At 48.3% G+C, this 21,957-nt stretch overlaps 1 protein-coding gene across 1 annotated transcript in view; it reads right to left on the bottom strand.

Moving 5' to 3' along the window:
- The window catches only part of TG (thyroglobulin), a 235,825-nt gene that overhangs the window by 114,144 nt on the left and 99,724 nt on the right, over positions 1–21,957 (bottom strand). The window lies entirely within an intron of this gene.

Raw genomic sequence — 21,957 nt, 5'->3', positions numbered from 1 at the left:
CCAAGGCAGTCATCAGAATGAAGCTAAGTGACGGTGATGATTGCAGATGTATCTGTGTTGTCATGTGGTGCTACATGTGGGGCTTCCCAGACACCGTGTCATCAATTTGTCCCCCAGCCTTCAGAGGGAGAAAAGATCATTGTCCCCCATAACGGATGCTGCGGTGTGCTGTCCGGGCCGCCTTTCGGGATCCGGCCTCTCATGTCCCCAGTGTTGGGAAGTTGCTGTCTAGAGGTTCCCAGCGGAGTCCCCTCGAGGAGCTGCCCGTGGTCCAGGCAAGCTGCCTCCCCTCCCAGGGTCAGCTTGTGTCCAAACACTAGTCCACGTGGGCATGCAAAGTCCCAGCCCCTGCCTCAAGATGGGACAACCCTGCAGGGCCAGCCCAGCTCCAGAGCTCAGCATGGGATCTGCTGCAGGGCTGTGGTGTCCTGGAAGCGGTACTCCCCCCCCCCCCCCCCCCCAAACCCCCGGCTCGTTCCTGCTCCCTTACTTCCTTACAGGTGCCGCTCCCACGAGCCCAGCCCTGCGCCTGAGATTTCCTGCATGCAAATCTCCATCACTGAGTTCGTTTCCTGGAAAACAGCTGCTAAGACAGCCTCTTTAAAAACAAACAAAATGGGGGTGCCTGGGTAGCTCAGTGGGTTGAAGCCTCTGCCTTCGGCTTGGGTCATGATCTTGGGGTCCTGGGATCGAGCCGCGCATCAGGCTCTCTGCTCGGCAGCGAGACTGTTTCTTCCTCTCTCCCTCTCTGCCTGCCTCTCTGCCTACTTGTGCTTTCTGTCTGTCCAATAAATAATTAAAAATCTTAAAAACAAACAAACAAACAAACAAAATGAAGCTTGTCCCAGAGAGTGCCGTTGTTGGGGGTGTGGAACAGGAATGAAACTGGGTCTTTGCATGCACAGAGCCCGTGCCCTCCTGGCTCCACGGGGCTGCCTCCCATGATCTGTCCACCTGTCCACTAACAGGGAGATGTCCAGGTGCAGCTGCCAGACAGATGTCTTGGCGCAGGTACAGAGTCCTGGCAGGGCACCAGTGTCCCTGTGAGGACAGAAGGGACCCTGAACAGGGACGTTGAGCTTCCACTCCGAGGGGAGACTGAGGCTCTAGGTGGATGGGTTGCTTTCTTCTGGCCACAAAGAGCATGAAAGTTGGCAAAATGCTGCCTCCCGGCCTCAAATCTCCTGATTCTAGCACTCTCAAGATCCCTTCAGTGGGCACGTCATTGAGAGTTCATGGAGAAAAAGCCAGGTGTTTCTTTACTTTTCCTATTTTTTATTTCTTTTTTCAGGAGGCCACAACAGGGTATCCTTATAATAAATATTTGTGAGCATTTCCTTTGTGCTAACAGAACAGCACAGCAAACTGTTTAAGTGTAGATGTAGCACTTTACAGTTTACAAAGTGCTTCGCTTATCAGCTAAGTGCTTTAAGGGTGTTACTCCACTGCCTCAGGGCTCCCAGGGACAAACCTGTCAGGAGAGCATATCCCCAGGGAGGGAGCTCCGAGCTCCTCAGGAGTGGTGGGGTCTGGGCGGTAAGCCTTCTTTACAGAGGAGAGGTCAGAAGCTAGGGGAGTTTCACGTGGCTTTCTAAGAACACAGAGCTGACTGTGACAGAGCCAGAGATAGAACCAGACCGTTTGGCTCCAAGTCGGTGCTGCCTCTGTCATCTCCAAGCTTCCTAAATAGCTGAGCACCCTTTCTGGAAAATTCTCTCCAGGTAGGAAAAAGGTCTTTATCTTGGACAGTACCATGCTCTTAGCTATATGGGGAAGGCTGTCATTTGTATCTCAAACCTGCCTTTGACGCCCAGAGCACTAAAATTAGAAAGGTAAATAAAGTAGCAAAATAAACTAGAACCACGCCTTTTTCTTCTTAAGAAGAAGGAGGAGGTGGGGGGGGGTGGGGAAGGAAGGAAGGAAGGAGTGAATGAATGCAGGCCCGCCGCTGGGTAGCTCAGTCAGTTAAGTATCTGCCTTTGGCTCAGATCATGATACCAGGGTCCTGGGATGCAGCCCTATGTCGGACTCCCTGCTCAGTGGGGAGCCTGTGTCTCCTTCTCCAGCTCTCCTGTGCTTTTCCCTCTTTCTGGCTGTCTTTCTGCGTCATAAATAAATGAAGTCTTAAACAAACAAACAAACAAGATCTTTCAAAAATTAAAAAAAAAAAAATGTAAAAAAAAAAAAGAAAGAAACAAGAAAGAAAAAAAGGGTTTAATCCAAGGAAGGTGCCAAATATCGTTGCCAGCGAGCTGACGGCCTCAGCCAGAGTAGGAGAACCCGCATACTTGTCCTGGACCTCTGTCCTCAGAATCCAGAGCCCCGTCTTGCCGACCTCGCACCCTGGCTCCCCTCCAGCAGACGCTGGGCCTTCATTATCTTCAGTGCCCTCCTCGCGTTACTATTCTCATGGTCAGTTCAAGCGACATTTCTGCAGCATGACCAAACTGCGCTGCATATTTTTAGATGGTGGGGACACTGCAATTTCACAGAAGACACATGACGGGGTTTTAGGACCAAAGTTGCCAATTATGGTCTTAAAATGGAAGACTTGGCTGCACTCCGTGCTTAGCTTGATGTCTGGGGGGAAGCGCTATAATTGAAGGGTGCATTTTGTCTCCAAAGTGAGAGTTAGCTCGTCTGTCGCCATCCCAGGGCCTGGAGCCAAGTCTCTGTCAAACACTCTCTCCCTGTCCCCTTCCCCCAGCTGGCAGCAACCCTGGGACGAGCCATGGCTGTTTGTGCAGAATCCAACATCTGGGGTTTATGCCTCTCATGCAAATTCCAAGAACCCGTTCTTGGTGCATGTAAAACTCTGGTGAAGCCTGGGAGCTGGGCAGCTCGGGAGCATTTCGTGGGAGTTTACGATTTGCCAAGAAACAGGCAATACCATTGCATTTAACATTGACGGGATCCAGGAACACCAGCTTAGCTGATAAAAGGAGTGCCTGGGTATGAGCCCAGTTCCTTCGGCTTCAGAAACCACACTTTACTACAAGGCCAGCCCATCTCTGTCAATGACCGCCAGGGGAGCTGCTTTCAGCATGCCCAGAGGGTGTCCTCTGGGCCATATTCTTCTATGTTCATTTTGTTTCTTTCGTTTAAAATATAGTCTATAGATTGCAATGCCAGCGTCACTTACTTTACAAAAATCCTCTCCCATTGCATTTAAAATGCCATGTTCATCATATACTAAGTACTTATATATAAATGAATTTTGTCAAACTTGTGTTTTTCTTTTTCTTTTTTTAAAGGTTTTATTTATTATTTATTTGAGAGAGAGAGAGAGAGGGAGAGAGAGCGAGCAGGAGCAGGGGAAGGACAGAGGGAGAAGCAGGCTCCCCAGGAGCAGGGAGTCCGACATGGGGTTCGATCCAAGGACCCCAGGGATCATGACCTGAGCTGAAGGCAAACACTTAATCAACTAAGCCACCCAGGTGTCCCAACCTTGTGTTTTTCATTCATGTCTGTATGAATTCTGGCTCGACTCACACTGCTTAAACTAGTCACTGTGGAATACGTTTTACAAACAAATGGTAAAAGTCTTCCCATGTTATTTCTCTTTATAAAATATTCCTTGGCTATTTTTGGTTATTTATTTTACCAGCTGAAATTCAAAGCCATCTTATCAAGTTTCATAAAAGCTCCTTTGGGATATTAATTGGAATGTCCTTAAATTCCAATTTGAGAAAAAGATTTTAGATTTTATTATGTCTCATGTTTGTTGTCATGAAGAATGGAATGGAATTTTTTTTCCTATTATATTTTTAAGAGTTATTGTTGGCGGGAAGGAAAGCTATGTATTTGCGTGCATTCATTTTCTAACAGGATCCCGACTGACTCAGAGTGACTCGCAGACATGGCGGAAAGGCGGGCTCCTCTCCGCGTAGCTACTTTGGAAATGGGGCCCGATCTAGGTGGCAGACGTCAATGATCTGCCTCGGGGGCTCTGGCCAGACGGTTGTCTGTTGTAACCCGTTTAGTTCTGTATTTGCCCTTTTACTCAACAACTTCTACATTAGCCTGGGCTCTATACCGGAGAGAAAAAAATGGTGGGGGGGGGGGGCTGGAAAAATGAGCTAATTCGCTAAAAAGTTGAGGATCCTTCCTACTTCCCATGAGTAATGCTCAACCTCTGGTGATTATCAGAGTCACTCAAAGAATTTGGTACAAATTCCAGACCCCAGGCACTGTCCCCACGTTGACAAGCCAAGGCCTCTGGGCTCCTTATTCCCATTTTAGGCGACTCTGACACACAACCAAGGGGAGAACAGTTGCCTGAAAGTCTCTGAAATATTCCCTTGGTTCTGTTATTTCAGTTTGGTCATAAGTGACGGAGAAATAGCTTGAGCTCATGAAAAGAGACCATTCTGTGTTCACACCTCACTCAGCTTGATGCTGTGTGTCCTTGGGCAAGTTCCTTAACTACTCTGAGAAACCTGATTCTTTAAAAAATCACGTCTTTGTGTCAAACATGGCTCTTGCTCTCCATCTCTAATACACACAATGGCTCCCAGTGAACGACTCGTGCCCCCTGACATCACGGCATAAATGAGCTCCTCAGGCCCTTTACTTTGAACCCCTTTGAGTCAGACCTCAGGAAACTTGTCCTGGTCCCTCTAAAATGATTGTGAACCTGGTAAGAACGGATGCCTCCCAGGGTCCCTAGGACTCCGCCGCCCAGAAGTGCCAAGCACATGCCCTCGAGCTGTGCTAGGCCCTGCAGCCCACCTGCGAACCTCCCCAGGAGCCACTCCCAGGTAGGGGAGAATACAGGGGTCAGGGGCCTGGCCCTGAAGTTGCCAGAGACCAGAGGACGAGTGAGCATATCACAGAGCTCTGAGGCATGGCTGGCTCCAAGCGTAGGCCATGAGTCCTAGGCGGTGAAGCCGCCGGCTTCCTTGCCTTTATCCCAGCTCCCCAGCCCATAGCTCGGTGACTGAGAACAACCCCCTCCTTCTCTCTGAGCCTCCGTTTCCTCATCAGCAAAATGGGGCTAACACAAGATCCTCCTCCCGGTGTGGTCGTGACCCGGGACCCGGCAGGCACGAGGCCAGGAAGCTTAGTGAACGGAGCCACTCACACGGCCTGTGGGTCAAGCTGTGGCTTCTCGCTGCGTCTTGGTCCCTCTCTTCCCAGAACTACGGAGGGCTGAGCCTGACGCAAGAACCGGGGCAGCGGCTCCCTAAGTGGTACACGAGCCAGCGATGTCCTGACAGTGATGTCTGCCAGATCCTGGCTTCCCCTCAGTCCCGGGTCACCTTGCTGCCTGCCCCCATGCCCCTCATCCTCGGCCCTCTGGCCCCCTGGCCCCTTGGTCCGGTCATAGGCACGGTGAAACCGGGCCCTGTGCCTGCCTGACCAGTCGCTGGCCTCAGTTTCCACAGCACACCTGCTGCTGAATATAGCAACAAAGTTTTATGAGCTCAACCCAAAATGAAACCTTTACCACCCTTGATCCTACTTTTCACCCCCACACTGTGTTCTTTCTCGTCAGGATGTGCCTCCCCTCCCCGCCAGTGTCCTACCGAGAAATCCAGCCCTCCTGTGGCCTCACCTTGTTCCGTCCCTTCTGCCGGCCTGGCCACTTCAAGAACCATCAGTTTCCCTTCCAGATTCTGGCCTTGCTAATTCCATTCTTGTCTACTGACACTCCGGTACCTGAGACCCACACGGGCCCCTCCTCCAGCCAGTCTCACCCCCTCAGGCCACAGGCACGCTGGGGTCCCCTCGCAATCAGAATGTAGTCCTCACCGCCCGCCGTCCTTGGGGAAACGGGCAAATGGTGGGGGGAGCAGGAGGGCAGGAAAGGTCCACGGAGCATCCGGCTGCACCACACCCCCCACTTTCCGGGTGGACCCGAGTCCTCCCCACTCTCACCCAGACCCCGTCAGATAGGGACACGGAGCCGCAGGGAAGGTCACAGAGGCATTCCTCGCAGTCCCACGGGAGCAGTCAGGGCTGTGCTGATTCTCCTCTGCCTCAGGATAGCCTGGGACCTCCTTGGTGAGGTGGTGTCGGACAGATCAGATCCTCCCCAGCAGCAAATGCTCTCTCCCAGCCTTGACCCACACCTGGCACTGTGGTGGGCAAGAATCTGGGCAGCTCTTCCGTACTATGAAGACGACCTGAGTCTGGATGGCTCACCACCACGTCCTAAGGCCTTGAAGGTGAATTACCCTGTTGGTCCATTAGCAGAGGGGGCACGGTGGCCCCTAAGGGAATGTCATGCAACCTCTGTCCTCCTTGATGGCACAGACCAGCCCCACGTGTCACCAGCTAGTGGGAGGGACATTAAGCACTTGGAAATTCGGGATGATCTGAGTCCATCTTACAATATTTCACTGAGACGAGGGACATCATCCCTATTTTATAGAAGAGAAAAGTGAGTCCCAGAGAAGGCCAGTGACATGCCCAAGGCCACACAGCTCAGAGGCAGCAAGTCGACATTTGACCCCAGCTCAGCGGTATGGCCCTGAAGTCCACTGCTGACCACAGAGCTGCGGAGAGCGGGGGAGGGCAGCCAGGATGGAGGCGGAGGGTGCAGAGAACCAGGAGGCAGGGTGGTGGTGGGTGGGCCCCTCCGTGACTCTGGGGCGGCGTGGACTGCAACCTGGGCATCGTCCAGCCTCTGGGAATATTGAGGTCTTTCAGCTCCTTTCCAGAAAACATTGTATTTCCTTTTAATGTAGACTAAGTAAAACCAAAATCACTAGACTAGGTATTTTCAAATACATGGACCCATCAGGTTTCATCCGTTTTCTTTTTTCTTCCTTCCTCCTGTTCCTTCCTTCGTGTCTCCTGCCCGCCCTCCTGTCTTTCTCTCCAGATATCAATTAAAGGAGGAAATGATGATTTTGATTTCAAGACTTAGAGACGTTTCAACCATTAAAAATAGCTTTAACCCCAGCCTGACCCCAAGTCCAACACACACACCCATCCACCCACCCACACACACACACACCGACACACACACACAAAAACCGGCAGATCTATGCCACTACAGAAGGGACAGGGTATCTGGGCGTAACTTCCCGCTCTGGCCCTCCCTTTTCTCACTTGAAAACCGGGGAAGTGCTTTGTGGTATTGCTAAAGCACATCAAAGTGCAGAAACGTCAAACCAGTGGCAATGCCTTTCCAGCATTCAAAGAATCACGGACCCTTTTTTTTTTTTTTTTGATGAAAAGATCTTATAATTTTCTTAAGAATCACCAAGAATAAAGCTTATAATGGGCACAATCTCTAAAGCATCCCAGAGGCCACAAGGTTCTTCCAATTTCTCTTGCAAACAGAACCAAAAGGTATTCCGTTCAGCTCCTCTGCATTTATCCAAGGGCTCGGTGCAGAATACAGAGAGAGCACAAGGAACACTGGAGGCGGCCTCCATGCCCAGGCTGGCTGGCTGGCTGGGGCAAAACACCCATGCTGGAAGCCTTTCGAGTACCTGCTCAAAGAGTGTTTCAGGCACTAGCAAGCTGCCTCGACCTTGAATGTAAGAAGACTGTAACAGACGCCCTGATCCTGCTTCCACAGCTTCGCGGTCACAAGTACCCACTGGTGGGAAGATCCCGTGTGCTGTCGTTATGGGACAGGACTAACAGTCAGACATCCTGATTTCTCATCAGACATGGTCTTTGAAATGAGAACTATGTCATACTGTGCTGTTCTGCCCTTGTTAACACCCACAAAAAAACCCCAGATGTTCTTTTGATAATAGATTGTAATCTGAAAGATGAAAATGGGACCAGACCTGCCTGTTGGTCTAGCGTTTCTTCAGAAAAAATGTTGGTCTAGAAAAAAATGCCTTACATTTACAGCAGACCCTACCAAGCCTCTTTTGGTACTTATAACCCTAAAAAAAGTACCTAGAGACATATTTACTTCTGTTCAGCCTCCAAATACCCATTTTCAAGCTCTCCAACTAAGCACGTCTTATTCCCTTTGCATTTTCAGAGCTTAGTAGACAGATGACAGTGTGTCCTGTGGGTTGAAATGTGTCCCCTCATGATATGTACTTTGAGCTCTTAACCCCCAGGTGTTCAGAATTTGACCTTATTTGGAGATAGGGTCTTTGCAGAGGTAATCAAGTTCAAGTGAGATCATTAGAATGGTCCCTGGTCCAAAACGACTGGTCTCCTTAGACAGAGGGGAACATCTGGACCCAGAGCAGCACATACATGGAAGACAATGTGAGGACACAGGGAGAAGACGGCCGTCGACAAGCCAGGGAGATGGTTCTGGAATAGAAGCATCCCTTATAGGCTTCCAAAGAAGCCACCTGCCAACACCTTGATCTTGGACTTCCCAGTTGGTGGCATTTTGCTCTGACCGCCCTAACAGACTACAGTGAGTGAATAGTCAGCAAGATCATCCTTTCCCTGATTCACCAAGAGCCTGCTGTGACTCACTTTCCTGTTCTGACATGGAAATGCCAATCCTGATGATAATTCTTACCATGTAAAGACATACACATCCCAATGGCTAATGTGAATATTAAGCATTTCCTATTTATTAGACCCAGTGCAATGTGCTGCTGTGTTGTCCTATTTCCTCCACAAACAGCCGTGTTCACAGAGGTGAACCAGAGAGGTGTCACCCCATTCTTTGAAGAGGGGTTATTCTGGAAACCCCTGGCCTAGCTGGTTCTCACTCTCACCTACTGCCAAATCTGGCTTCGGGTAAATTACCTTCTAAGTTTTTTGTTGTTGTTGTTTTTTAAGATTTTATTCTATTTGAGAGACTAAGTGAGAGACAGAGAGAGGGAGAGGGAGGAAGTGAGAAGGAGAGGAAGAGAGAGGGAGAAGCAGACTCCCCACTGAGCAGGGAGCTGGACATGGGGCTCGATCCTGGGACTCCGAAATCATGACCTGAGCCAAAGGCAGATGCTCAACTGACTAAGCCACCCATGCGCCTGTACACTCCAAGTTTTAAAAGTTCTCTCGTCTTAATCCATGTATTAGAACAGTTATGGCCCCCATGTCCCAGGGCCGTAGTCTGCTACTGATGCTTCTAGGTTTCCGGGGGCGCTGGGGGTAGGGATAGAGGCTGCTCGGGCTGGTCCTCTCCCCTCTCACCACACATCCCTGACGTGTGTCAGGGCATGAGAAAGTCCGTGGGCCCCCGACAAAGGATAAGTGCTGAACGGATCTCTCCCTGTAAACGGATGTGCGCACAGGAAGTGCTCAATGACATTTATTGAAGAGTTGACACCCTGCGTCTCAGCCTCCAAAGCCAGAGCTCCTGCCTCTGGGCCATGCTGCTCCATGCACCAAAGCATCCATGCTATCGCTTCTAAAATAGGGCATTTTCAACTAAATCATGAGCATCAATAGTCTTGAAGTGACTGTTTCCACCCCCTTACCTCCCTGGTCAAGACGGACACACAGTGGGCCCCAGCTGAAGGCATGTGGCCCAGGAGGACCAGAAAAGACCCACTGAAGTAATTCAGGGACTTGGGATAAAGCACAGAGAAGACAACAAATCTTCAGGCCAGGCCAGGGGCCAGCAAGATTTTTCAGTTAGAGGCCAGATCATAAATATTTTAGGCTTCTCTGGCCGCATTTGTTCTCTGAGTTTTAGTAAAGATTTTATTTATTTGAGAGAGGGAGTGAGTGAGAGAGCACAAGCAGGCTCCCACTGAGCAGGGACACCCCCCCGCCCCCGCCCCCCGCCAACACCAGGCTCAATTCTGGGACCTTGGAATCATGACCTGAGCCAAAGGCAGATGCTTAAATGACTGAGCTCCCCGCCCCTGGTGCCCCTCATTTGTTCTCTGTTGCATTCTTCTTCACATATTTTTATAGAATCCTTTGAAAATGTCTGCGGCCCTTCTCAGCTCACAAGTCCTACAAAAACAGGCTGCAGGCTACGGCTTGCCAGTGCAGGTCTAGCAGGGTCATGGGTTCCGACTGCACGGGGCCTGATGGACTGGGGTGTGGGGTCTACGTTCTGGGAATCCCAATTGCAACAGGCTACTTGATGGGGAGTTTTGTGCTTTTTCCGAAGATGAGTACTACTCTGGGAGATGCCATCTGGAAGGCAAAACAGAGTGCTTTTTTGACGTGCTGATAGTTGTGCTTCCTAACTTGGCGTGTTAACGTCCTTTTACACAATGGTGATGATTCATTTGCCTTGTTTTCTAAAATTTGTTCTTATTTGGTAGAATGAAAACCTGGCAACCATGAACAGTCCAAGAGCACAAGGTAAGCCTCCAATCCAAGAGCAGAACATAAGCCCTCCTGTCTTCTCCACATCCGTGTGGACTTTTCCCACTCCAGTTCCAGCCTCCTGCTGCTCCCAGATCCCTCATATTATGTCACTGCTGTCACAGATGACCCTTGACCCTGCCTTTCCCCTCCTCAATACCGTGTCCAGGAAACAAGGGCCATAACCATGGCCATAATACCTCCTTCCCCTGCTTTAGGTCACAGCCTCCTGACTATGGAAACTTCTAGCCTTCCTCATTAACTACCCTCAACTGCGGATGCCCAGTCATTCTTCCACATTCTTGAAATTCTTTTCTATAATTTTCAGCTCACAATTATCATTTCCACCCCAACTCTTGCTAAAATCTTGGGTGACCTTTTCATGTACTAGGAAAGCCAATGGCCCTCTCATCACTCTGGTCTCAGCTTCCTGACCTTTTTGGTCCTGGAGATATTTATGTCTACTCATAAAAGCCAAGAATTTCCACAGTCACATCTAATCCCACCAAGGTGCTGAACGCCATGCCATTTAAGACTTGGTTTTTCACACTTGAACCCACCTAAACCAGCTCCTAACTTTCCCTGGGATTCTACTCGCTTCCCCCCATCACGTTATCCTTTTTACTGGTCTAACGTAAGCCAGGCACCCAATGGTCCATCTTGTCAACATTCCTTTTGCCACTCTCCTTAACTTTCTCTCCTCCCACCTGGATTAATCCAAGGAACTGCTTTCTTTGCAGCTTAGCTTGATCAGCTGAGCACAACTAGAGACTCTTCCACAGACTGGCACCTTCCCAATATCTGGATCCCCAGCCTCACCTGAACTCTCAACTCCTTGACACCTTAGTCCTTGCCTCCTTCCAGTCTCTACAACCAGCATCCCTGGTGCTTACTGCTCCCTCCAGGCTCAGTAGGTGTCTGACCCCTTCCTTGCCTCCCAGAGAAAAGAAGACTGTCATCAGCACCGGCCTCAACCCTGGGTCCCCCTCTCTGCTCTCTATGAACCACCCCACCTTTCTCCCTCTCTTCCTCCTAAATGGAGAAAGGATGGTTGTGGGAGCTGGTTCCCCGACCTGTGCTCTAGAACTGGCTCTTTCTCACCCCCTCAGGGGCATCGATAAACCAATGGTACCTCCAGCCCAGCTTCACTCCCATCCATCCTCTGCCTTTGGCCTATCCCTGGACACTAACACTTTAGTCTTAGCATAGAAACATACTCAAATGCCCCCTGAAAACAACATGTTACTCTAACCCATGGTTTTTTAACTCGGGGGTTGGATTTCAGGGATTGATTTCCCTGCAAATATAGGCAAAGTCTGGTATTATGGAGGGGGATTCTGCTTCAATACATCTTCAGGGGTTCCTTGTTACCTAAAAATGGTGTTTACCAGCAAATGTGCCACCTTTCTTTCTTAGCTATTAAATTCATTCTATTTCTTCAGAGCCAACATACTTGGGAAAAGTTTGCAATTTCCACTTTCTCAAATCACCACTCTATAGCTCTTTCCCGCACCACCCCACTACATTTGCAGAGTGCTTTCCTTGACTAACTCAATGGGTGTCACGGTCCTTCCCCATCTTCCTTGAAATTGCTGGTCACGTCTCCGTCCCCTGGTCTCCATCACATGCCACACCACCAGCATCCCTAATACCCTCCTCCTGCTCCTCTGGTTTCTCTTCTGTTCTTCCTTTCAATGCTGCTGTTCCCCAGGGGTCTGTCCTTGACCTTTTCTGCTTATATCCAATACACTCCCCACAAGTGATCTCACTCTCCCCCCACTTAAAATACTGACACATTGATAATCATCCCATTATCTCTGGGCCAGAAGCTTCACTCAAGCCCCATGCTGAGACAGTCCATGTTTACTGGACCCCTCTAAGCAGATACTACAAGGCATCCCAAACTCAGCAGGTTGAAAACTGAAGGCTTACTCTTTCTTCCATCCTCACCCACAGTCTTCAACCAGTTCCTTTCTTACATATTCTGTCTCAGACACTAGCACCACTACCCATGGGACTGCCCAACCTGAAATGCCAAATATTGCCTGCGACTTGTGTTCAAGTAGACTGAATGTCCATCTAGTAAGAACACTATAGAAGGAAAGTTAAAATAAACGTTCTTTCAAGTCTAAATTTCAGACTCTACCATTGTAAGTGGCTACTCTCCCTGGGGTAACACATCCCATCTGAATTTCTAGCAAAAATACGGCCTCTAAGCATCCTCCCAACCTGTCTGCTGCCTCCCTTAACTACCTCCTCAGCCACATCTCTCACCCACTACTCCCTACTACCCTAAACTCACATCTGGCAGTCTAGCAAATCACTCTATGTTATAGGACTTTGTTCACTACTCCTTTCGTTCAACATGCACTTAAAAATGAAGTCAGTGTATTCATATAATCAACGCCTACCATCCTTTAAGACACAATACAGATGTCTCTTTCTATGCAAATACTTCTAAGACTTCTACCTCACCACCACCAACCTGTCCCACTAATATATCTACTCTTCTACAAACACACAACATTGCAATTTTCTTGTTTTCTATCTCTCTATTAAATTATTAGCTCCTGGAGATCAAAAACTCTACCTCAATTTTCATTGCTTCTCCAAGACCTATCATAATAGTATATAAAACTATGAACAATAGAAGCAGTAATATAGTTGTAAGTGGCATTTAAGTGTTCCATGTGCTAAGCAGGAATGATAATATCATGATTTTGCATGAACTACTCAATTCATAAATGTGTATAAATGAATTAATTAATCAAGGTCATTAATTAATAAAGAAGAAATAGGATACCAATTCTTTCTTTATAAAGATGAATACTATAATCACTCACATACCCCAAGACCTCAATAAATAATTAGAAGAGTAGATCAATTAATCAACTAGGAAACAAATAATGGTCTATCAGTTTACTATTATCTCACTTGTATATGGTGCATCCCAGTTCATAAGCCTTTCATTTCCTCTGTAAGATTTAATCACTATGTGCTTTGGTTGTATTAATATTACTATTTTTCAAGGGACTGAACTGAAGCTCAGAGGTGGTGAATGACATGGCCACGGTCAAAGCTCATGGCTGGCAAACCAAAGACTTGACCAAGACTGACCCCTCCCAGTCCCCACAGCTACCCCTTTCTCCTCCTGACTCAACTTCAAACATAAAGTGGTTCCCTTTAGTGGTATGAACTTCACGGGCAGAGATTTCCAGAGACATCTAAAATGGTCCAGCATCTGTTGAGGTTATGAGCTGTGGGTTGGTGAATAATCATCTTCTACACCACTCACTTCAAAGACACTGCTGGAGAAAATTTCTAACTAAGAAGAAGACATACACATGAAACAGGACTTGGAGCCATACTCCCTTCATATCCTCCTAACAAATGACTAAGTTCATCACGAGCAAAATTCCTACTGAAAATGCAAAGGCTCAGGTTACATCTGACTTCTCTCTAAGAAGTTTGACTCGTATCAGGTAGACCCTTTCAAATCCTCCCCATGATACCAAGGCAATCTCGAAGACAGTACAATTATACAGTTTTCTGAGAGTGTGTAAACTCCTCTTTCTCAAGGTCATTGTGTGTGATTCTGGGTTCTGAGTCTACCTGTAGAAATGCAGGGACACAAATGTATATGGAGACCCAACATGAGCCAAGCAAAATAATTCCAATAATGCAGAGGTCTGTCTTGGGATGCTTAATAAGAGCATCAGGCAAAGGTTAGCCTGACCTCTCAGTGGACCATGGGTCATGGGCCAGGTCATACAGCTGCTGTGGACCCAGCAAGTCAGACTCCCGAGACCGCACTCAGACCCTCTGCCCCCCTCGCCTCCAGGGACCATGGCAGGAAGGGCAGCTGTGGCTGTCACCATTATCAGGTACCTACTGTGTGTGTCAGACCTTGTGCTGAGCACTTCCTGCCGTGACTTCATCCAAATCTCACAGTCACTTGAGGATGCAGGAACATTAAGAAATCTGCCTTCAGGACAGTCAGGCTCAGAGCAGTGGCATGACTCGCACTGGGTCATACAGACTAAGAACAGAACTAGAATTGAAACCCAGATTCACCCAAAGCCAAGGTTTCTCTGCTTCACTGCTTCTATTTCTACAAACATCTGCCAAAAACCTATTGCCTGTGTGTAAGTTATCGCAAAAACAGAAAACCAAAAGCCACACCTTAAAGCATAACTAAGCTAATCATTAGAATCACAAAAATAGAAAACTCAAAGGGAAACTTAGAGGACACGTAAGCCACATCCTCACGCAGCAAGGGCATCTTCAACATGCTTGAATACTCCAGTGGCGGGGAGCTCTTCCCTTCAGTCTCCATCACGACAAGACCAACGATGTCTTTCCCTTCCATCCTCTGACCCCATCCCCTGCTCATGCCCCACTGCCCCCCTCAATGATGCCAGATGCCTCATCCATACTGAGACCATCCCTCGGTCACTCCTGGCTCTTGAGCTGGGCCCTCTCACTTCCTAGACTTTGCACATATGGGAGGAAAGGTGACTGCTTCCATCATAAATCAAATCCAGTTCCTCCAAGGAGGTCAGGGAATTCAGCAGAGACTCAACAGTGGGGAAGAATAAATGGGGAATGACCAAAGGATCATTAAAATGAAACAAAATGTTATATGGCATTAGCTACTTACAACCAAGTATTGGTATTTTTAATCAACAGTTAATATTATTATAACCCATGAAACTAAAGGAAATCTGCCACTGTCAATGGATTGCATTCAGGGATGGTTTAATTTATAGTCAGCTACATAGAATGAGTGAGGGGCTCTAAGAAAGGCAACCTGTCTAAAATATTCCCGCCAAATACTTGATAAATGATCTGAGAAATAAAAGTTTTCTGGTTTAGTCACTTGTTAAAATGGGAAACCTCTTGTAAAAAATATCATATTGACATAATATCAATCATGATCACCTTAGTTTGAATTATTTTGTTAACTCCATTAGGTTTGACAGGAGTTCCCTAGCAGGCCCCTAGGAAATGAAACAGTAAATAAGCAAGGTGCTTCTACTCCATCTGGGTTAGCTAATCAAGGCTGATTTGTGGGTGGGATGGACATTCCAGAGGGGAGGCATGGTGCCGAGAAGCATGAAGTTATGAGTTTCCCAGAGTGGGCTGAAGGCCAGGAATAAGAAGGGAGAGAAAATCGGGTGAAACCAAAAGTCAGTTCCCTCCACCTCACAGTTTCCACTGGGTTCATTTTTTTAATCACATGGTATCTGATTGATTCCAGGCTAAAAAAATACCTCCTATAGCTTAGCAAGAGATCTGAGAAAAATCTTTAAAGCTAAAGCCAAAACAACCACCAAACACAAAAGGAGGTTCCCAGTTGGCATATTTTCCTCTTGGCTTTATCCCTCTTAAATCTGATTGAACGAATCCTTGATGGGTGAGATACAAAACTGATCCTATCTGAGGAGGAAGTTTCTGAGGAAAATCCTAGGACCTCAACATCCCCTAAGATCTAACAAGGGTTCAAGACCCAATCCTTCAGCAAACATTAATTAAGTGCCTCCCAAGCTCACTATGGACAGCTGCACAGGTTGTACACTGTATAATCATAGGGGCAGCATCATAAATATTGCCTTTTAAAAGGATCCCTTCAAACTGGCCATGCTTGACCTAAGTTAGCTGTTTCAAAAAAGCCAACCTTCAGCAGACACTGGATAAAGCAATTTTACATGTAATATCTCTTAGAAGCTTCATAACACCTCTTTGATGTAGGCATCCTCATCTCCATTTTACAGGTGAGGCTGCTGAGACTCAAAAAGTTCTTTAAATTGGTCAAGATCATACATCTAAGGAGCGGCCAAGAAAGGGCTCCCATCTCTGGGTGGCTTCCAACACTCTACACCTTTTATTCCTTCTTCCAACAAACATTAATTGAATCACTATTAGCTTTAAGTAACCTAGAGTAGACGGAATATACACATATTCAATCTAACAATTATAAATGAAATAATATCGAGCATCTACTGTAGACCAGACATTACGTTTCGTGTGAAGGATCAAGCTGTAAGTTCCAAATTCAGTTTCCGGGAGCACAAAACCTAGCAAGCAAGAAGCAGTACACTTATTTATTCATTAAATACCTCCTGAGGGCTAACTAGGTACCAGGCAAATTTCTGGGGTCTGAGACTACAGCGGCAAATAAGACAGATGAAGCCTCAGCCCTGTGCATTTTCCCTTCTGGAGGAAGGGCAGACGGATATTCGAGAAGTAAACAGGTGAGAAGATTTGACAGCAGACAACAAAGCCGGGTGAGGGGTCGAGAATAAGATGTGATGTTAGCTCAGAGCGGAAGGTGATCAGACCCCATAGAGGTGCCCTAGGACACACATTTCCTGTTTTCCTTCTACCTGCCATGGCTGTGTTCCCATTTCCCCAGCCGTGCCCTTGTGTTTCTCGGCCCCTGAGTTTCAGAGGAGAGGTCCAAGAGGGGCTGCTAGGAGTCCAGGAGGGGCTGTGCCCACAGCACGCTCGTCCCTGCTGATAGCACTTGCTGGAGCAGCACAGTCCTGTGCCAGAGAAGCGTCCCGGCTGCATGCCCTGCTCGGACAGGGGAATTGGTCCCTGGGAGATGGGACCCACCCCCAGACAGCTGTTCTCATGGAGTTGCTACACACTGAGCCGTGAGCTCCCTTGACAGGGTGTGCACATGCACGAACTCTGCATATTTGGAAAGGAGACGCACATTTTACACAAGCTTTTGGAGTGGGCACCTGCTCACCTGGGCCTTTCAGCCTGAGGACCAAAAGGATTAAGAATTCGCCCCTGCCTGGGTTATTATGTCACCAGTCTCAAGGCTCAGTGGGAAGGCGACAATGCACCTGCAGTCTTTAGTGGCCCCCACTGCGTCCTCAGGTTGCCCCCGATGAGACAACTACAGTCTGCCCCCCTGTAGTGCACGCTGTGCCGTCAGGAACGAGCCGGTCTGCTCTGCCGTTGCAGGTGCTGCTGACCCCTCCAGAGGGTCGTGCTCACGTCAACATGTGACCAATGTGAGGGCACAGACTTTCTAAAGATCAACCCAGCATCCCTGAAACGGCAGCTGAGACCACATTGTAGCTTATCTTCTCCTCTGGCCAGTTCTGCGCCTTCCCTTTCCCCCTCCCACCCCTGCGGGTACCATTCCCTAAACAAGGACCTGCACACCTAACCCCTTCAGAGTCTGATTCCGGGGAAACTCAACCGGCAACAGTGAGCACATGCAGGGGGGAGACTGTGTTTGAACCCAAGCTCTATCATTTACTAACTGTGTGACCTTGGACTTCTCTGACCCTTGGCTTCCAAATCTGAGAAATGGGTATAATCATACACAACCCATAGGGCAGTTGTGAGGGTTAAAGTAGGGAAAGCACTTGGCACAGTGATTGACATGATATCCTAATACTCAGGAATTTTTAAAAGAGGGGCACCTGGGTGGCTCAGTCTGTTGAGCATCCGGCTCTCGATTTCAGCTCAGGTCATGATCTCAGGGTCATGGGATCGAGCCTGCATCAGGCTCCCTGCTCGGCAGGGGGTCTGCTTGATATTCTCTCTCCATCTGCCCCTCCCCCCGCATGCACTCCCTGCCTCCCTCCCTCCCACCCCATAATGTATATAATCTATATTATATATAACATATATGTAATCTCTCTCTACATATTTATGTGTGTGTATGTGTGTGTGTGTAATTTTATAGCTTTTCCCGATGTGCATTAATGGCTGTGGCTTAGTAGGGCCATGTTCTCTCTCTGCCTGTTTCCTCTTCCATGAAAAGATGGGCTTGGACTTGTGAATTATTACTGACATTTCTTAAATACTCACTTTATCAGGTTCTGTGTGGAACATTGTCCTTAACTTATTCGGCAACGTGAGCCTCCTAGATTCGTCTGTCTTATTTTCTACCGTCATTCCCATTTCAAAGAGGCAAGCGGAGGCAGCACAAGGCTGAGAAATACGGTCCCAGACATCAGTGGGTGAGAACGGGAACAGGACTGGAAGCTGGGTGGACGGACTTCAAAGCCCGAGGCTGTGCTGTGTCCCGTTGTTTCCCTCAATTAGGCGATGTGCACGCTCCCAGCCAGCACTGACATTTTCTGGGATCACACGACTCTCCGGCTTAATGGAAAACATCTGTAGAAATGATCAACTGAATTCCACCAGCCCGCTGGCACCGCGATGGGAAAAGACAGAGGGGCAGACCAAGCACAGCCCAAAAGGCGGTTGGTGCCTCCACTCCCATCACCTGAACTTCAGGCTCTCGGCTGTCCCTGAGCTCTAGCAGGTGGGGAGGAGAAGCACCAGAAAGCTGGACAGGGCCCACGGGAAGGAGGGGAAGGAGGCCTGTTTCTCAGCACCACCTCGCCCCCTCCCGGCAGGGCCACTCACAGCCCTCCGCACCTGCTGCTGGGGGGGGGGGGGGGGCTCGCGCTCAAGGGCTGGCATTTCCTAAGGGGCATTTTCAAGTGTCTCAGGTGGCACGAGCTTAGACTGCAGATACAGATCTCCAAGGCCTCATAGTCTATGTTTTCCTCTGGATTGCAAGCCCAGTACTCCGTGTTTGGGCATGCAGGAGAGGGGGAGAGAGAAGCCCTCCTACAGCAGGCTCCGATGTCTGAGCGGATGATTCCTGCTAACCCCAAGCACCCTCTCGGAATGGGTTGTTGTGGGTCTTTTAAAAACAACGGACATTTGTCTGTTATAAAGACATCTTTAGTGCTTCACTTGTTTTTTTTTTTTAATGTATATTTTTTCTCCAAAGAGTAAAATGGTGCTCTAGACAGAGATGACACAGCTGTCCCCGTTTTTCCAAAATCAAGCCTGTCCATCTGCCAATGCATCGCACTCACAACCCCAGGGGAGGGTCTTCGGACAGTTTTAAAGCTCACTGTGCAACTGTGTAAAGACCTTCGGGGATGTGTGGGACCCAAAGCACTCTATTTCTTGGCCCCTGTCCCCCATCCAGCCTCTCCCTGCCCCTTGCTGGTCCTGGGGTCCTGAAGGACTTACGTTTCCCTGCATATGTGAGGCCAGTGCTCACCCTGGCCTCTCTTCATGCACCCCTCCCCCCGGCAAAGGGTGCTTTCTATTCCTACCTTGGCATCTGACAAATGCTCAATCCTTCTTTACGACCCAGTGTGGCCACGGTGCACCTGTGACATTTGCCCTGCCTGTCTGCAGTAAATCTGGGGGGAGCCCTCTTGAACCCCCTCTATGGTAAGTGGTTCATCCCCTTCAATTCTGACTTCCTGCGCCTTTCTCCTGACCAAAAGCCAGGCTCCTTTCTTTGTACTCGAGACCTCCGACACGCAGCACAGCGCCTTTTCTGGAACGTAAGTGAAAATTCTGAATCCATCACCCTAGAAGTGGCATTCACACAGTCACTGAACCGAACCGCACTGAAGTGAAGATGAGCCATTCCCTCACACATTTTTCTAACCTGCCCACCCTAGAGCTAGCTGCCACTTTGCTCCTCACCCATCCCCAAGTGATCCTACGAAGTCCAAGTGCCGAACCTCGTACAAAGTCTCCTGCCAGCTCACACTCAAGTACAGGTTTCTCTCATGCATCTCACTTCACTGATGGCCCCACACCCACTGTATGGAAACCTCTCCAGTGTCTGAGTGCCCTGGGCTGTTTCATGCCCCTGGGCCTTTGCACACACAAACCACTCTCTGTGAAGGAAAGGTTTTCTGAAGCTTGGCCCACTGACAAACTCCCGCCATCTTCAAACCAGCTCGTGTGTTCAAAACCTCCCTGGGACAACGTAAAGAAAGTGCTCTAGTACATGGTATGCTCCCCAGACAGACATGTGGGAGTTCAGAAGCCCCCTTCCCCTTCACACCATCCCCACTGACCAATCGGTGTCTCAGAAGCCCCTCTTCAAAGAGGCTTTGATTGGGTGATTAAATACACAGACTCATCACAAGAAACAAGGCCAAGCATTAGACGTCCAGGCAAGTCTAGGACTGGAAATCTATCTCTGTCACGCTTTCCAGAAACTCAAACCAACCAGACATTCTTATCTAGCTCAGAGAGGGGCCAGATGCATGGGGGCTCAAATCCCAGGTGTTCATTTAACCTCTCCGGCCCTCCACTACCTTATTTGAAAGACAGAACTTAGCACCATCTAAATTTCTCATGAGCATTGAATGATTTGTAAAATATTTGGTGCTTAATAAATATTTCCTTTTCTCCCAGAACAGGAAGTGCATAAAGATGAGCATTTTATATATACATGGTGTATGCATGCTCGTGTGCGCATGCACACACACACACACACACACACACACACAATCCCTATCAGAATCACGCTGGCATCTCAATACCATGGAGGCAGAATTGTGCGCTCCCCCTGATTCCCACCAAAGGAACACACCCGGACTCCTAATTCCAATTTGGGAACTCTAAGCACAGATGGAATGCCAGCTCTGACATCCCTCCTGCTTCCAAATCACACTTGTCAAAATCACACTTGTTTAAAAATACTGTGACATGTCATTCTGCCTTGGAAAGCTCCGCTCCGATCCACAGCCTGCATGCGTGAAGGGGGAAGAGAAATTCTACGTCCTCTTCCTCCTTGGGTGGGGCCTTCAAGTCCCAGGAATACAAATGATCACGAAACCAGCATGGAAGCACTCTCGTCACCTGAGGGCAGACGTGCTCTGATTTGTTCGTATCGCACAGTACACATCTGACATTCAGAGACGGAAATGAACTCACTGCTGGTGAGGGTGCCACTAGGAACAGCTGTTGGAAACCAATGCGGCAACACAAACCTGGAGTCTTAAAATACAAAGTTGTCAAGGGGCGCCTGGGTGGCTCAGTGGGTTAAAGCCTCTGCCTTCGGCTCAGGTCATGATCTCAGGGCCCTGGGATCGAGCCCCGCATTGGGCTCTCTGCTCAGCGGGGAGCCTGCTTCCTCCTCTCTCTCTCTGCCTGCCTCTCTGCCTACTTGCAATCTCTTTCTCTGTCAAATAAATAAATAAAATCTTAAAAAAAAAAATACAAAGCTGTCAAACCCAGTAATGGTGCTTTGGAGAATGTGCCCCTGGGAGGTAACCTAGATGTTGGGAAGAGCTTTATGTACCAGGGATTCACTGCGGCACTTCTGTACTGGGGAAGCGTCATAAACAATCAAATGTCCAAAAATAGAGGAATGAGTTACTGAAGGGCAGCATGTCTACCTGGTTGAAGAGTATGGAAACCATTGCTAATTGACACCGACCTATCTTTACCTGCTTCCTCCTCACCAGATGGGAAGCATCGTGACAGAGGAATGAATGAATGAGTGAATGAATGAGTATACATGTATGAACGAGCATATGCATACGTGAATACATGATTTAGAGAGATCTACAATAATTTGGAAATATACACAGGATGCTCTATTCGTTAAAAGCAAAAGAGTAACATTGTGGAGAGCTTACAACTACCTGAGACCACAGAATAAGCCTAAAGAGATTAGAAGCAAATAAAGCAATGTTTGAACCAGCATGACTTCTATGTAACTCTGCGATTTTTGTCTTCTCTGTTTCTGCATTGTTTGAATTTTCTACAACTAACCGATATTAAAAGAGGAGATTTGGGTCTCTCGAGAATTGGGTGAAGATCAAATGCTTAGCGCAGTGCTGAGGACAAAATGGAGCCTTCGCTAAGTGTTAAAAGTTTCAAAAGAGACTATATTCTCGCATTTAATTAAATGCAGCACAATTTCTCTTCTTTCCCTCCTACAAAATG

Source organism: Mustela erminea, chromosome 16 (assembly GCF_009829155.1).
Source record: "Mustela erminea isolate mMusErm1 chromosome 16, mMusErm1.Pri, whole genome shotgun sequence".
Classification (NCBI taxonomy): Eukaryota; Metazoa; Chordata; class Mammalia; order Carnivora; family Mustelidae; genus Mustela; species Mustela erminea.
This window is presented reverse-complemented; position numbering and strand designations above follow the sequence as displayed.